Here is an 18,068-nt window from a genome sequence, read left to right as displayed (position 1 = left end):
AAATGTGGCACAATTGTATTTTTGAGAAGTCTATTGCCTACATGGGCTACCACAATCCATTGTGTCAGACAAGGATAGCCGATTTCTCAATCATTTTTGGAGATGTTTGTCTAATACAAAGCTTGACTTTAGCAGTGCTTATCATCCTCAAAGTGACAGTCAAACGAGAGTTGTCAATTGTTCCTTGGGAAATTCATTGCGGTGTTTGGTAGGGGATCATTTGAAATCATAGGACTAGAAATTGCACTTGTAACCCTTCAGAAAATTGAAGTTTTGATTTCAGTCCCTTTTATGTTAATTATGGTTATTAACCACGAGCTCCATTGGACTTGGCACCTGTGCCAAACTGAAAGCGTGTCGATGAAAAAGCAGAAGATCTTATTAGCAACCTATAGGAAGTCCACAAATTTTGTTTATGTCGTTCTCAAAGAAGACAAAATTTTAGCTTGCGAGTACAACAAATTGGTAGCCAGAAAAATTGGGCCATTAGAGATTGTGAAAAGATCTCATTCGCACTACCGACGTGTTCCACATCAAACATCTCATTAGGAGTGTTCATAAAACTAAATCACTTGAGCAAACTGAGCCAATCCAACCGATCTGACACCATTTTGGACGATTTCAATGGTTGAACAGTCAAAAATGGATTGAAATTAAGAATTTTGTGCGGATTTCGATCGAATTATGAGCGTATTAATTGAAAAACTGCATAAACTGATCTGACTGAATATAATTATAATTAAATTAATAATGGTGTTTACACATGTTGCCTTTTAATGGTGGATTATGTTTCCCAAGAACCTTAGTTGTACACACACAACATTTTCATCAATGACTTCTGCAATCAATAGTTGGGCAATGGCCTTACCTAGTCTCAGAGACTTTAATTTTCACTCCAACTCTCTCTTTTCATCTTCTTTTTCACCATTTCATCTACCTTTTTGTCTCTATCACCTTGTCATCTATCCTACTTCCCTCTCTCTCTCTCTAAAAGACAAACTCTAATAGAAAACTATGGGACTTAGAGTCCTTGGAACTTCAAGATAAATACTCTCATCTCTCAATCATTTCTGCGTCTCTCGCTCTTCCCTGTCAATCTTCAGTCTTCCTCTCTGCGATGGTGGCAAATGTTGGTAGTTATCAATGGTGTGGCAGTGGTGGTGGTGTCGATGAGCGATGGTCATGGCATGGTGAGTCTCCCTTCTCTCTTTTCTGTATTTTCTTCCTCCATTATCTTTATTTCAATTTGTTTGTATGTATATGAGTTTATGGTTTTATTTTTATTTTTTTTTTGAATTTGAATCATATTTTTCCCATTTTTTCTTCAACCTCTTTCTATAATAGATTTGTGAAATCGACCAAACCTACCACCTAATCGATTGTCTTGACTTGGTCGATTTCGAAGGTCGGTTGACAACGGATGAGGGTAAACCCCGACATGCAAACACCCCTACATTCCATATTGGGGAGACAATTCTGATGACAAGGCTACGAATTCGAGGGTTAATTCTTCCTACCTTGGAGGTGATGACGCAGCGTGTGGCCATAAAATTTGTAGATCAAATGGATAGGCATGTGCCCAAACAAGGCACAAGGCACTAGCAGGAATCAAACGGCACGTGCCCAAAATCGCGCAAAATTTGGTGGGCTGATGGAAAATATTGTTTTGATCAAGATCCGTTGCCATGCCATGGACCACAATAGATTTTGGAAAATTCCATCATTTAGGCCATCAATTTCAAGATTTAGCCATTTTTTGGAAAGATTTGCAACTTCAATTACTCTCAGCGCACAAGTCAGAATTCAATTCCGTCGAATTTGTGATTATCGTAGTAGCCTAAATTACTAATTTCTTTGTTTTATTTCAATATTTCTATTTTTGGAAATTTTTATTGTATTTGCTTATTTTTTGTTTTGCTCATTAAAAAACTGTTGATTTTGGTTGTTTCTGGGTAATCATCTCTGAATCAACAGACCATAAAATCGTCACTATCACACATTCTTGCTACATCACTTAGGTTGGGAGTAGAGCTCGAATACCTCGCTCATAAACACTAGGGGACTTGTGAATTAGAGGCTAGAATACAAGTTGAGTTGGGGCACTAAAACCAGTTTGTAAGAGGGGCCTTAACCAAGACGCGACACCCTGATGGTCGTTTCATATCTCTAGGCCACTCGACACACCCAAAAAGGGATGTAACAAGCCTACCTATGTCCACGTATCCAAGTATGTTACATCCCCGAGGCCTACATCAAATGTTGTAGAGTTGATCCAATTTCCCTCCAATTTGCCAAGCCTAAAACAGTGATCCACCTATCATCAGTTGAGTTGGCTATGCAAGACAACATATCTACATTTCCTTGCTCTTCTGACATACAAGCTCTCCACTGCCACCCCTCTTTACAAAGGCTACCGTTGGCTCTCTCCTCTGCCACCTCTAGTCCATATTAGTGCCTGCCTACCATCTTCATAACTCCTCTACAACCATTACACAATGATCAACCATTTCTACCCCTAACGTTTTGCGAAAGTACTTTCCTCATCTTACCACCCATTTATTTTAACATCCTCATTTATGCTACACTCAATTTTACAAATTTATTGTTTCGTAGTTGCCTAACATTCAGTGCCATAAAGCATTGCAGACCTCAAAATTAAAGATTTTTCTTTCAAATTTGTTGCTATCTAGCACATCTCCATTTGAGCCAACCTACTTTGATACACTAAAGTTTCATCATTTTCAATCTTTCCACTTTCTGGTATCTCATGGTTTTCAATCTACACTATTTTACTGTTTCTACTTGTGTTAGTAATAAAGTCTATTTTACTGTTTCTACTTGTGTTAGTAACAAAGTTACATTTCCATGCAAAAAGACTCGCAAGAAAACATACCCGAGGAATCAATGGACCACGCTCTTCTATCTATAGCATGACGACTCAAGAAAACATTTTGAACAATAACTAACAATAATCAAAAGTCACTAGCATCCGTATCATTTAAATTTCTAAAAATTTTGATATTCTAAGAAATGGAAGCCTCGCGGGAACTGGCAAGAAAAGTGATGGGAGCATTGTGACTTGTGAGAGCAAGATAAACAAAAAAGGCACATAAACAAATGATCAAAGGAGTCCTCCACAATCCAAACATTCTCTCAAAGAGAGATTCTCTCAATTACCAACCATGAGAGGAATGAAATTTTAAAAATATAAAATCCCTTATAAATGCACAATGCATTTCCATCGAGATCTAGAGTTGGCCCAAAAAACCACATGAATCCCAACCATTGTGTTGGATCCCATACTTGGTAGAGTAAAAGACTATTTTACCCTTGATGTAATAGAAAGAAGGTAATGTCACATCAAAACTTTTTGGTCGAGTAAAAGGTAATTTTGGTGGTTGCTTTTTTAGAGGATGCCAAACTCATTTTAGAGGTGTTTTGGATTTTTTTTGGCTTTTTGGTTTTTTCAGAAGAAGCTAGCTTATTTAGGACTTACCAAATGGGGCCTTACTATGAAGTATCTTATTTAATAAAAAAAATCCCCATAACCATTACCCTAATAATGCCTTGTTCTTAGCAATAATATTCCCAATGGAAAAACCCTCTCCCTCTTGACACTTTGCAATAATACTCTTAGCAATTAAAACTTGTTCTATAATTGTGCAATATCAAGGGTTATCAAGGGTCATATGTTCTCGAAACCATAGGATCAAATCCTTTCCTACTATCTTGTTTCAACATTAATCTTGACCAAACTCATATCAGTTTGCCTCACTGGTGCAAATCTTTTATGGCTAGACAAATCGATTGTACTGTTCATCTCTCCAACTTTACTTTCTTCAATTGTCTAGATTCTCCCTCACCAACAAGTGCCACTTACTTGCAACATAGACAATGAGAGAAAATGGGAAGCTCATGGGTGAAATTGATCGCTAAAATAAAAAAATCAACGATAACTTCAGAAAAGTGACATAGAATCCATGACCTACTTCACTCTTCTTTGTTCTCTTCATATACTCTGAAAAATCAAAAAGTCAAAAAGTCACCATCCTATTTAAATCACATCATCCTATTTAAGTCATATCACCTCTTTAACACATCACTTCAAACCCAACCCATATAAAAAGTACACTTATTTAGAATATCCCAAACAACCCCTTAATCATGCCTTAGTTGCTAAGTATTTGAACCCATAACCCTAAAACTGTCATTCTCAATCCTAGACATTTCTTGAAGTATTTAATTAATTAATAAAGATTAAGTGATATGATTTGCCATGGCACAACTGAACGGTTTGAAGCCATATCATCTTCCCACCAACTTCAACTAGGTGCTTAAAATATGTGCTGGGCAAATCTTGACGAGGCACGGCACCATTCTATTATAATAAAATTAATGTGTTTGTACAAAAACAATAATCATTTGTTATATATATACGAAATTTTTGACAAAAATAATGTTGTAGTGACATTTTTTAAAATATCACAAAAATTCATATCATTTGTTATATATATATTTTTTAATCTAGAAATTCTAATTATATAACACTACTCCTGTTGTTATTATTATGAGGATCAGGATCACGTTAACAACCACCATCTGATTTGTGGTTGAGACCAAAATTTTCACAGCTAATTCATACACCATGGATTTGCTAGACAACCAATTAGATGGTGCACATCAGCCAAATTAGCAAAATTCTGTCCTACATTTACATACACAGTCCCCACGTTTATAATTTTATATATAAAATTTTAGATTTTTCGATGAATAAAAAAGCTTTGCAATTGAAAATTTTTGAGCAATTACAAATTTTATAGACAATTTTGGAGGAAAAAAATGTGATAGACCTGAAAAAATATTTATGAGTTGTGTGTCATATATGAAGGTTTGAGAAGTGGGAAAGATCTTATAAAGGAAAAAGATTGGTCAGCGGTGGTCGAAATGGGAAAGAGTTTGACTGCAACATTTCAACGCCATATACAAGCAAAGTGATTTATCTTAATTTTCTTCCCATATTTTTGGGATATTAACTTGGTACGTTAGTTTATAGGATATTCTGTCATATCAAAAAAGGATTCCTTCATTTACTTACATGATGACGGACTCGATTACTCAATAAGCACAATTCCAATTTTCCAAATCATATGCTTGCAGATGCTCAATTTCGTCGAAGAGGTTTTGGAAACCCGAAAGACCGCTGCACGTATACAAAACCGCCCGCTTGGGAAGAGCCCCTAAGGCGATCACAGAGATAGGTGACAGCCTACGTAACGCTTGACCAGAGGATTGAACATAATAGAAAGCTCACTTAGTACCCAGTGAGACTTGAGGAAACCATTGGCCTCTTCAAAATCATAAGCAGTGAGCTCATCCCCTTTTGCTGACATGGTAGGCAATGTCAATTCCAACACTGGAACTTCCTTAAGAACCCCGTCAAACAAGCAAAAACCAGCCTGGGTATAAATTCTAAGCCTGTGTCCCCAAGCAAAGTAGTCGAGGATAATTTCACCACCAGTTTTACCGAAGCTGAGAGGATTGGGTAGGAATATCAGTGGTGGGAATATCACGGATAGGGACCAACAAACCCTCCTCTGGATCAATGGTGGGATCAAAGGCAAAAGCATCTAAACAGAAATTGTCTTTACAAGAAACATCATTTTCATCAATTACAACATTCGCACCCCTAACCATATACATATAATTGACAAAAGTAAGATCAAGACCAATTCTCCACAATTTATAGAATATAATTGACAAAATTCCATACAACTATTTGTAAGGGGAGGTCAAATAATTCAAGTTTTGTTTCTTGACGTTCAAAAAAATTAATGTCATTGCATAACATTACATGAGAAGAATTTAAGGCGGTGAAATTATTTAATTTTGAGATTCTATGTATCTCCATTTTCTTTACATAATACCCTATTCTTAATAACATTTTCCCTCATTTTTGTATGGTAAGTCAATTATTAAAAATTATAACTTCAACCCATTGATCCAAACTTGCAACCCATTGACTACAACTTAAAAAATTCCAGTTCACACCAAGCTCTGGTGGGCTAATAGATGCAACGAGCAGGCCAGGATATACACCAACCATTAGGAAAAAAAAGATCGTGTAGAAAAAATAATCAGTTCATGTTCTGCGAAGCACTATTCATGAGGGGAGGACAAATAATTTATCTTTTGTTACTTGACATTCAAAAAATTCATGTCATTGCATAATGTTATATAAACAGATATTACAGTTGTGCAATTATTTAATTTTTTCAATATAGTATCTCCACTTGCATCCCATAATGCCCTATTCTTAATAATATTTTTTGCCATTTTTGTGCGGAAATGCAATTATTAAAAATTTGCACTTCAATCCATTTATCAAACTCGCAACTTGTTCACTGCAACTGACAAAATTTCAATTCTTACCGTCAATCGGAGGGCGAAGCAGATCACATATATGCCTACAATTGGAAAGAACAAAAGATAGCGTTCAAAAAAAAAAAATCAATTTCTATCTCGTAAACCATTATTTTTGAGCGATGTCAGATAATTCAAGTTTTGCTTTTCATATTCAAAAACATAAGAACTTGTCACCCATAATTCAAAAAAATTTTAAAATTTCAGGTCGATACCGAATCCTAGTGGTCCAATTGGGCGGAGTAAGCCACCATCTATCTCTGCCATTGGAAAAAACGAAACAAAAAGAGATTGTGTTGAAAAAATAATCAATTTCTACTCAGTACACAATTATTTGTGAGGGGAGGTCAAATAATTCAAGTTTTTCTTGTGGACATTCAAAAAAATTCATGTCAACGCATAGCGTTATATGAAAAGAAATTACAAGTGCAATTTTTTAAATTTGTCAAACTAACCTTTCAATGATGCCTACTTGTTAATAATACGTTTCCTCATTGTTCTATGGTTTAAATCAATTATTAATAATATTTCTTTAGAGGCAAGCGCGACAAGTGGGCCAACATTTGTGCTTGCCTCTAGAGAAAAGAGAAAAAGAAAGATTCAGTTAGAGAAAAAAAATATATATATATATATGTTTCCATCTAGTAAACCACAAGTTGTGGGGGGAGATGCAATAATTCATGTTTTGCTCGTCATTCAAAAATATTTGTGTCATTGCATAATGTTATATGGAATGAAATTATAGTCGTAATTATTTAATTTTGTAGATCTAGCTATCTCTGCTTTCTTTCGATGATTACTACTTCTGTAATAATATTTTCACCATTTTCTTGTGGAAAAGGCAATTGTTAAAAAATACAACTTCAACCTGTTCGTCATAACTTGAAACCCATTGACTACAACTTATAAAATTTTCAAATGTTACCGAAAGCTAGTGGATCAATCGGTATGTTCGGTAGGCCAGCACCAGCTCTTGCCACTGTAAAAAAAAGTGTTAAAAAAAAAATCAATTTCTTATCCAGTAAAGACCTTGTTTTGAGGAGAGGTCAAATAATTCAAGTTTTGCTTGATAACATTCAAAAAATATTTGTCATTGCGTAATCTTACAAAAAATGAGATTAGATGTGCAATTATTTGATTTTGTCAAACCTGTTGTCTTCACTTGCTTCCGATAATGCCAAATTCTTCATAATTTTTTCTTTAATTTTTGTAAAGTAAAATCCAACTTAATGATCAAAACTTGTAATCAAATGACTACAATTTATTAAATTTCAGCCATTACCGAATACTGGTGGATTATTTGGCGGATCGAGCAGGCCAAAATCTACGCACGCCATTGGGAAGGGAAAAAAAGGAAAGAAAAGAAGATAGTGTCGAAAAATAATCAGTTTCTACCCAGTATGCAATTATTTGTAAGGAGAGGTCAAATAATTCAAGTTTTGTTTCTTGACGTTCAAAAAAATTCATGTCATTGCATAACGTTACATGAAAAGAATTTACGATTGTGAGATTATTTAATTTTGAGATTATATGTATCTCCATTTCCTTCACATAAATACCCTATTCTTAATAACATTTTCTCCCATTTTTGTATGGTAAGTCAATTATTAAAAATTATAACTTCAAGCCATTGATCAAAACTTGCAACCCATTGATTACAACTTAAAAAATTCCAGTTCATACCTAGCTCTGGTGGGCTAATAGGTGCAACGAGCAGGCCAGGATATACGCATGCCATTAGGAAAAAAAAGATAGTGCAGAAAAAATAATCAATTTATGTTCTGCAAAGCCCTATTCATGAGGGGAGGACAGATAATTCATCTTTTGCTACTTGACATTCAAAGAAATTTGTGTCATTGCATAATGTTATATGAACAGATATTATAGCTGTGTAATTATTTAATTTTGTCAATATTGTATCTCCTCTTGCATCCCATAATTTCCTATTCTTAATAATATTTTTTTTACCATTTTTGTACGGAAATGCAATTATTAAAAATTAGAACTTCAACCCATTTATCAGAACTCGCAACCCGTTCACTACAACTGACAAAATTTCAGTTCTTACCGTTAATCAGAAGGCTGAGCAGATCAGCATATATGCCTAGAATTGGAAAAAAAAAAAAAGATAGTGTTAAAAAAAAAATCAGTTTATGTCCCGTAAACCACTATTTTCGAGCGATGTCAGTTAATTCTAGTTTTGTTTGTCAAATTCAAAAACATAAGAACTTATAACCCATAATTCAAAAAAACTTGTAAAATTTAAGGTCTATACCGAATCCTAGTGGCTCAATCGGGCCGAGCAAGCCACCATCTATCTCTGCCACTAGAAAAAAACAAAACAAAACAAAACGAAACAAAAGAGATTGTGTTGAAAAAATAATCAATTTCTACCCAGTACACAACTATTTGTGAGGGGAGGTCATATAATTCAAGTTTTGCTTGTTGACATTCAAAAAAATTCATGTCAACGCAAAGCGTTATATGAAAAGAAATTACAAGTGTAATTATTTAATTTTGTCAGACTAGCTGTGCTTGCTTTCAATGATGCCCACTTGTTAATAATATTTTTCCTCGTTTTGTGGTGAAGTGTCAATTATTAATAATATTTCTCTAGAAATCCATTGACTACAACTTATAAAATTTGAAATCTTACCGAAAGTTAGTGGATCAATCGGTACGTCCGGTAGGCCAGCACCAAGCGCCCAGTTTGTGTCATGGTGTTGGTCTATCGGACGTACCGATTGATCCACTAGCTTCGGTAAGATTTGAAATTTTATATGTTGTAGTCAATGGGCTTCAAGTTATGGTGAACGGGTTGAAGTTGTATTTTTTAACAATTGCCTTTTCCAGAAGAAAATGGTAGAAAATATTATTTCAGAAGTAGCCATCAACCGAAGAAAGCAGAGATAGCTAGATCTACAAAATTAAATAATCACACCTGTAGTTTCCTTCCATTTAACATTGTGCAATGACACAAATATTTTTGAATGACACGCAAAACATGAATTATTGCACCTCCCCTCACAACTTGTGGTTTACTAGATGGAAACAATTTTTTTTTTTAACGGAATCTTTCTTTTTTTCTTTTCTCTAGAGGCAGGCGCAAATGCTGGCCCGCTCGTCGTGCCTGTTGGTCTCCCAGTGCCTGGTAAGAACTAATTTTTTTTTTTAAGTTGTATTCAATTAGTTACAAGTTCTGAAATAATTGACTTAACCACAGAACAATGAGGAAAAATATTATTAACAAGTGGCCATCATTGAAAGCAAGCACACGTAGTTTGACAAAATTACACTTGTAATTTCTTTTCATATAACATTATGCAATGGCATGAAATTTTTTTAATGTCATCAAGCAAAACTTGAATTATTTGACCTTCCCTCACAAATAGTTGTATACTAGGAGTGCCCAAAAACCCGGTTTTTTTCTTTTCTTTTCTTTTCTTTTTTTTTTCTTTTCCCTTCTATACATTGGTTTTGTTTTCGATCTTAAAATATCAACTTGATAGGATTGGATTGGGTCTTCATTTAGGTCAATGGCTACACCGAACCAACTTGGGACCAAAACCCATATCTACTGTAAAATATTCTAATTATACTCACGTATCTTCATGTATTTGATTTGTTGTAAACAGTAAGGTGGACTTGATATTTTTTCTTTCTTTCTTTATTTCTTTCTTTTTTTTTTGGAAAACTAAGAAGGTGGGACTTGAATGCATCTGATCGTTTTATATATAAGACAAAAGTTAGGGCTCATTAAATTTCATTTCTTATTCTTTGGACCCCACCTCTTTTCTTTCCTTTTTATTGCAATTTTACCCTAACATAAATTCCATCTTTACCCAATGCCTATCCTCTCTAACCCTAACCCTACCTAACCTTAGCCCCACCCGTACCCCACTAGCTCCAGTCGGGACCTCATCAATGTCCACTACAACAAAAATAGTTAAAGATCACACTTTGACAAAAAAAAGATCTCACTTTTATTGGAAGTATGATAAAAAAATTGGATTGATATTTTAATCACACTTTAATTTGATTGAGTGATAATATTTATTTTTTATGTCACTTTTCAATTAAGTGTGATTATATATATATATTTTTAATCACACCTTCTAATTAAAGTGTGATTATATATACACTACTATTTTTTAATCACACTTTTTAAATAAGTGTGATTATATATATATTTTTTAATCACACATTCAAATTAAAGTGTGATTATATATATATTTTTTAATCACACATTCTAATTAAAGTGTGATTATTTATATATTTTTTAATCACACCTAAATAAGTATAATTATATATATATTTAATCGCACTCCCTAAATAGGTGTGATTGTATAAAATATTTCAATTTAATTTTTATATAAAATATACAATTCCCAAATCCGCGCCTCTATTCTACCCATGAATGACAAAGCACAACCAACTACTAGAAAAGAAGGCTTTAGACATGGAACTTTTTTCAACAGTTTGAAAATCGTTGCAAAAAGCAATATTTTGTGACGGCAAAAAAAATCGTCGCGAAATTAATTTTTTTGTGATGGCATTTGATTGTCGCAAAAAAGGCATCGACTAAATACCATTATTAGAGACAGAAAATCCAAAGACGTGACAAAAAGTAATATTATACACGACGATACATTAACTGTCTTCTTTTTTTTTTTTTTTGCAGCGCCTTTTGTTAATCCGTTGCAAAAGATTTTATTTTGCTCATTAATGATGGTCCTTAAACTCGTCGCAAAAACTTAATCCCTAATTACCTTCGCGCCCTCCCCCACCCCCTTACTTTTTCCTGCTCATCCCTAAACTTTTAGACTTCTCTTCGGATTTTTTTTTTTTTAAAAAAAAAACTACCAGTTTTATTGGTGATCATATTTGGTTTAATTTTCTGAAACTTGTAAAAATTAGTTTCGTGAAAAAATTAAAAATATTTATCAATTTTATATAACTTTACAAAGGATATGAGTAATTTTTAAAAATAAAAAAATCGATCCCGATATATAAAGCATGAATGCTGGGTGTTGAAATCCTAAAATGACGTCGTTTTGAGCCATAACTTTGAACAAAACCCTTTCACTTTCTCTCTATCGCACTATCTGTGTGTATGTGTCATGTCTCTGCAAAAACTCTTCAAACCCCTACCCTCTCTCCATCAGACCCCAAATCCCAAACCCTCCTCTCTCTCTCTTTTGCAAAAACTCCTCAAAACCCTCTCTCTCTCTCTCTCTCTTTCTCTCTCTCTCCATCAGACCCCAAATCCAAAACCCAAACCCTAACTGGCATAACAATGAGTGAGAAGGAGAAGATGGACAAAGAAAATACACACAGACAGAGCTCTGAACCAGAAGAAAAGAACAAAGAAAGAGAAGTAACGACGGAGAGAGAAGACGGCCGAAAGGAGACGGAAGAGACGAATCCATGCAAAGAACACTTCCACCCTTCAACCAGGTTTAGATTCAAACTAGGGTTTTGATTTGGGGAATTTCACTAAAAAATCAAGGTTTTGATTGATATAGCGATCCCAGGTTTACCCTTGTTGTATAGTGATCCGGACATGTGTCCGTGGATGTTGGTAGTTGTTTATTATCTTGTTTACATCCTTTCTTACTTTGTATTTGAGTTATAGGATGTGTTGAGCGGGTTTGTTACAGGTTGGTTGAGTTTAGAAACCAAAACTAGTTGCCCAGATTTTTGGCCTGTACGCTCGAGCGGAGGTGTTGGCGCTCGAGCGTAGATTACATCCATCCAGTATCTTGTTGTGCAGTGTTGTGAGCTCGAGCGTAGGGTTGGGAGCTCGAGCGGAGGCCTGGTTCTGCAAAAGTGCTGGGCGAGTGCATTCTGCGCTCGAGCGGGAGGTTGGCCGCTCGAGCGGAAGTCTGTGAGTGGCCGCTCGAGCGGGGTGTTTTACGCTCGAGCGGAGACCTGGGTTAAAGTCCCGAAATTGTGACTTTTCAAATCACTTTTTCACTTTCTCTTCTCTCTCTTACTTTTCCAAAATCACCATTGTTGAGCCTCTCACTCTAGACTCTACCTTCTCTCTAGGTTTTGATCTAGTAGGAGTGATTTACTCACCTTTGGCCTTTACAAAAAGGTTGTTGATCGTCGAGGGCTTCATTTTAATCTGAAAATCTCGGGTTTTGGAGCACGTTGGGTTTTGTCGTCTTCTCCTTTGGGACTCCGAAATTGAGGTAGGGATATCCTACTCCTCTCTATGGGTTTTGTCTTTAAATTTTGGTATTTTGAGATGTTGGGCTTGGTTTGGTAAATTTGTGAAAGTTTGGGGCTTTTGTGTAATTTTACAAAAGTTGGGGTTTTATTCATAATAAACCTAGATGCATGTCTGGCATAGAAAAATAGAATGATTGTTGAATCATTGATGAAAATGGGACCTAAGGGTTGAAATGGTAATTATGGAAAATGGCCTAATTACATTGTTTAATTAATTGGGATAATTAATTGGTGAGAAATGAGGAAATGAAATGTTGATTGAATATCCATTTGTGCATTTATTTTCTGTTTTAGAAATAATTGCTTTGGGCTATCGGTGGAGGATAGTCGAGATTGTTGTAGACAATGCATGATGATTAGGTAAACGGAAACTAATCAATGGAATGTGTCATGGAACTTGACGGTTGATAGAATACATTAATTGTGTGTATTGTGTGATTGTATATAGAACCAATGTGTTTATATACGTTATGTGTAGAGGAGGAGATAGGGGATGTACTCCGCGGTTTAGGGGAAGATAGGGGATGTACCTCTAAACCGGATAGGTATTGGGAGGAGATAGGGGATGAACTCCGTAGACAGAGCTCATATGCTTGTCTAGAGAAGTGAAGATAGAGCTCATATGCTTATCTTTGTGAAGTGTGGATACAGCTTGTATGCTTATCTGTGGATATTGTTGATATACATATCTGTTGTAGAGTGTGGATACAGCTTGTATGCTTATCTGTGGATATTGTTGATATACATATCTGTTGAGAATGTGGGTATAGCTTTTATGCTTATCTGAATGTGAGATATAGTTTTTATACATATCTATGGAAATGATGATAGAGCTAGCATGCTTATCTGTTGAAAAAGGGAAAATGAAAAGTAATTGGGACTTGTAAGTCGTTGACATAAATATGTAATTTATGTGATTGTATCAGTGTTGACCAACTATCAATTGCTAATGTTTTAGTCATTGTCCATGGTTGGTTTAGTGTATTTCTACTGGGCTGTGGCTCACCCTATATGGGAATATCATTTTCAGGTACAGGAAGCATGCCACCTCCAAGGACATAGCTGGGAGGCTAGTGGCGGGCATAGTTTTGTCGTTTTACTTTTGATGTATTACATGTAATTTCAAGCCATGGGCTTAATGTGTAAACGAGTTAGAACTCTTTGTTGTAACCAAGTGTTAACTTGGAAAGCTGTAAGCCCGTAGGGCATTTTGTTATGAGGTTAACATGTAATACTTATGTCTTGGAATTCTAATGAATGAAAGGAATGCGGTTAGTTTAAATGTAAATGCATGTCTTATCTGATGGGTTTATTGTCATTATTTTGAGGGCGTTACAACTTGGTATCAGAGCGTACCGGGTTCGAATACTTTGGGTACGTGGGAAGTGATTAGTATCACAATGGGTTTGTCTCGCTTGGTAGAGACTTAGATGTAGTGTCATATGCTATGTGCTTAAGTGATAACATGTTTATGTGACTATGTGGGTATGGGATTTAATTTCTGGGATATTGATTGGATCCTTGAGTTTCTGGGAGTCTTGTTGGAAAAGCACTTGATCAATGCTGTTTCTAACCGGAACTCCAGTAACGCCTCGGGACTATTATTATCCGGAAATGAAGTTCGTAAGTGCTTATGTGTTTATGTGCTTATGTGGAGTGAATTACACTTGTCCATGCATTAGGACGTGAGTGTTTAGTTTCGGCACACTTATGAATGTGCTAACGTTCTGTGTTGCCTTTATTAGGATGTCAGGACGAGGAAGAGGTGCTAGGCGTGGTAGACCTGCGAGGCAGGAAGTACCGTTACAGGGTGAGATTCCGGCAGTGCAGGAGGGAGTTGGGCAGGCCAATGTGGCCGAGCCAGTAGGTCAGCAGGCTATGGGTGCCTTGGCCAGAGAGATAGCAGGAGCTTTAGGTATTCTTAGAGCTGGGAATCAGGCAGCTGAGACAGGACCTTCCTTCTTGAAGAGGGAGTTCTTTCGGTGTAATCCGGACGAGTTTATCGGGGATCCTAAAGAGCCGCTTAAGGCAGATGAATGGCTCGAACAGACAACGAAGACGTTTGAGATGCTTGGCATCGAGGACGGAGCACTGAAAGTGACCTTGGCATCCTTCCAACTGAAGGGAGATGCGGGTCAATGGTGGAAGTACGAGAAAGCTCGTGTTGGTGGTACTTGGGAGGCGTTTGTGAATGCTTTTCAGGAGAGGTTTTTATCAACAGCAGCTAGGGAGAAGCTGAGGGATCAGTTTAGCCGGCTTAATCAGCAGGGCTTGTCAGTGGCCGAGTTTGAGGCTACTTTTACCAGTCTGTCTAGGTTTGCACCTGAACTGGTGGCGTCTGAGGAACGCCGTTGCTATGAGTTTGAGCGGAAGTTGAGGCGGGGCCTCAAGTTGAGAATTGGTGGGTCTTATATTCGAGAGTATAGACACCTAGTGGACGCTGCAGCTCATATGGAGCTTATGATGCAGGAGGAGGATGAGGGTCAGAGAGGCTCCAAGAGGAGCCAGGATAGTCAGAGTGATGGCAGGAGACAGAAGGGTAATAACCCTCAGCAGTCTCAGGGTGCAGTCTCTAGATCGACCTTTCCAGTGCCTAGTGTAGGCTCGGGGAGAGGCAGTCAGGGAGAATTCACTTGTTACAAGTGTGGCCAGCTGGGTCACAAGGTTTCGGTTTGCCCGCAGAAGGGTGGGAGTCAGAAAGCTGCTTCTTCTTCAGCTAGATCGCCGAGTCAGAGTTTGGGCAGGGGCCAGCTCTTGACTTGTTATCAGTGTGGACAACCTGGGCACATGAAGAGGTTTTGCCCACAGTTGAGTGCCACTTCGGGAGCGTCTGGTTCTAGGCAGACGCAGGGTTTTCAGCCAGCTCAGTCTGTGCAGGCCTCGAGGGCCAATCCAGGAGCTTCGTCATCCCAGTCTGTGCAGCAATCTTTTGCTCCGAGAGGTGAGCAGGTAGACCAGGGGCCTACGGGGCGCGTGTATGCTGTTACCGCCCAGGACTTAGTACCGGCTCCATCAGTAGTGAGAGGTACTTTTCTGTTTTGCAACTCGGTTGCTAATGTGTTGATAGACACGGGTGCATCTCATTCTTTTGTATCTGCTGCATTTGCATCTGTTTTGGAATTGGAGTTAGCACAGTTAGCATCTCCTATTTGTGTGGTATCGCCTTTGGGTGGTGAGTTGATTCTGAAACAGGGTGTTAGAGGATGTGATATAGAGGTCGCCGATTATAGGCTTCCTTTTCCGTTTGTTGTCATGCCCATGAAGGGTTTTGATGTTATTTTGGGTATGGACTGGTTATCGTCATACCGAGCTGTTATTGATTGCTACCGCCAGAGGGTTACATTGTGTACCTTGAGCGGGGAGTGGTTCCATTTCTTGGGAGACCGGGTTGGTAGTGTTTTGCCACCGGGGTATGATTCGCGAGGGCGAAGTGAGCTTAGTAGTCTACTTGCCAGCTTTGAGAGTGGTGAGAGTGGTGAGACCCAGGTTGTATTGCCAAGGGTGGTTTGTGAGTATTCGGATGTCTTTCCCGAAGATCTTGTTAGTTTGCCACCTCACCGAGAGATAGAGTTCTCTATAGATTTAGTGCCTGGTACGGCGCCGATTTCTATGGCACCTTACCGTTTTGCTCCAGCAGAGTTGGTTGAGTTGAAAGTTCAGCTCCAGGAATTGCTCGATAAGGGTTTTGTTCGCCCTAGTGTTTCACCGTGGGGAGCACCGGCACTCTTTGTTAAAAAGAAAGATGGTGCCTTGAGATTGTGTATAGACTACCGGAAGTTGAATCGGGCTACGGTTAAGAATAAGTACCCTATGCCCCGTATAGATGATTTGTTTGACCAGTTGAAGGGTTCCCGTTGTTTCTCTAAAATAGACTTGAGATCGGGTTACCACCAGTTGAGGGTCAGGGATGAGGATATTCCGAAAACGGCATTCCGTACGCGGTATGGCCATTATGAGTTTCTGGTGATGCCATTCGGGCTTACCAATGCACCGGCAGTCTTTATGGACTTGATGAACCGGATTTTCCGGGAGTTCTTAGACCGATTTGTGGTCGTCTTCGTGGACGACATCCTTATCTATTCGCCTTCTGAGGAGGAGCACGAGGCACACTTGAGAGTGGTGCTTGAGTTACTTAGAGTCCATAGGCTGTATGCCAAGTTTGGGAAGTGTGAGTTCTGGCTGAGGGAAGTCAAATTCTTAGGCCACGTGGTATCTGGGGAAGGGGTGTCTGTTGATACATCCAAGGTTGAGGCAGTGCAAGATTGGGCACAGCCTAAGAGTGTGTTTGAGATCCGCAGTTTTCTGGGATTAGCTGGGTACTACCGTCGGTTTGTGAAAGATTTCTCCAGGTTAGCGTCACCGTTGACTAGGCTGACTCGGAAAGGAGTCAAGTTTGTGTGGAGTGAGACTTGTGAAAAGTCGTTTCAAGAGTTGAAAGTTAGATTGACCACCGCTCCGGTGTTGATTATTCCGGAGAGAGGGTTGGGTTATGCGGTTTATTGTGATGCCTCACGAGAGGGTTTGGGTTGTGTGTTGATGCAAGAGGGGAAAGTGGTAGCTTATGGCTCACGTCAGTTGAAAATACACGAGAAGAATTACCCCACCCACGACCTAGAGTTAGCAGCTGTGATCTTTGCCTTGAAAATCTGGAGGCACTACCTTTATGGTGAGAGGTTCGAGGTATTCTCGGATCATAAGAGTTTGAAGTATCTGTTTACACAGAGAGACTTGAATTTGAGGCAGAGGAGATGGATGGAGTTCATCGAGGATTATGATTTTGAGTTGCATTATCATCCGGGAAAGGCCAATGTTGTGGCCGATGCCCTTAGTAGGAAAACCATTAGTGATGTAGCTTGTATAGCCATCCGGGAATGGAAGATGTTGGGGGCACTTGACGAGTTTGATTTGCTACTGGGCGAATCTGTCGAGGCTGCGGCCTTGTTTTCTGTTGTTGTGCAGCCTACACTTGTGATTAGAGTGTTAGAGGCACAGAGAGGTGACCTTGAGGTAGAATCCCTCCGAGAGAAGATCTCCAGTGGGAAAGTTGAGAAGGGTTTGACGGTGTATCCCGACCTGAGTGTGAGATACCGAAACCGTTTGTTTGTACCGGAGTCTTGCCGAGAGGAAGTACTCCGAGAGTTTCATCATTCGCGCCTTGCGGTGCATCCGGGAGGTACTAAGATGTATCAGGATTTGGGTCGCCAGTTTTGGTGGCGGGGTATGAAGAGAGATGTGGCTGTTTTCGTATCGAAGTGCCTTACTTGCCAGCAAGTGAAGGCCGAGCATCAGAGGCCAGCGGGTTTGTTGCAACCCTTGCCTATTGCCGAGTGGAAGTGGGAGCATGTCACTATGGACTTCGTTGTAGGTCTTCCGAGGACTCAGCGGGGTAGTGATGCTATTTGGGTGGTTGT

This window comes from Camellia sinensis, chromosome 7 (genome assembly GCF_055761805.1).
Source record: "Camellia sinensis isolate YWXY chromosome 7, ASM5576180v1, whole genome shotgun sequence".
NCBI classification, from domain to species: Eukaryota; Viridiplantae; Streptophyta; class Magnoliopsida; order Ericales; family Theaceae; genus Camellia; species Camellia sinensis.
The sequence above is the reverse complement of the archived record's forward strand: the minus strand, read 5'-3'. Positions refer to the sequence as shown.